The sequence below is a fragment of the Sinocyclocheilus grahami genome, unplaced genomic scaffold (genome assembly GCF_001515645.1).
Source record: "Sinocyclocheilus grahami isolate Dianchi unplaced genomic scaffold, SAMN03320097.WGS_v1.1 scaffold1892.1, whole genome shotgun sequence".
NCBI classification, from domain to species: Eukaryota; Metazoa; Chordata; class Actinopteri; order Cypriniformes; family Cyprinidae; genus Sinocyclocheilus; species Sinocyclocheilus grahami.
The window spans coordinates 196,618-197,244 of NW_015507071.1; positions in this window are offsets into that span (position 1 = coordinate 196,618).

Consider the following 627-nt stretch of genomic DNA (forward strand, 5'->3'; position numbering starts at 1 on the left):
TAAACAAAAACATTTTATTCTAGCTTCATGCGTTCTTTTTTTAAACACTTGAATGTGGATGTTTCATAAATAAAAAATAAAGAAATAAACAACATTTTGAACAAAAAGCTGAAAAAAGACCATGAACTGGATTCAGAATGATAATCAAAACATAGATAAAGTCGATCAGCACCCCAAAGCTTGACCGTCATTAGTACCGCTTCATTGTATTCTATAACGTTACACAGTTTTGATGCTGCTTTATGTCTGATGATCGTGTTAGATTACACGTGGAAGCATCTGTTGTTTCGGTTTCTTCTTTACTTGTGTTTTAACTGTTTTGGAAATTCTGTACAGAAGATGTGTACTAGCGCCCCTTAGCGGATAACAATGAAAACACGGAGTCTAGGAACACAAGTATAGCTCAATATATTTATACTTAGAAAAAGTCTAAGTCAAGTATACTCAAATGTCATTTTAAGTATATATCTGAGAAGTACATAAAAAGTAGACTAAAAGTATACTTTCCTATTTTAAGTTTAAAAGAAGTATACTAATAGCACACTTGAATAAACTTCTTTTTCTCAAGGGTAGGCGTACGACGCTTTTTGGAAACGCAGCTCAGACTGTTCTGATCTAATCAAAGCT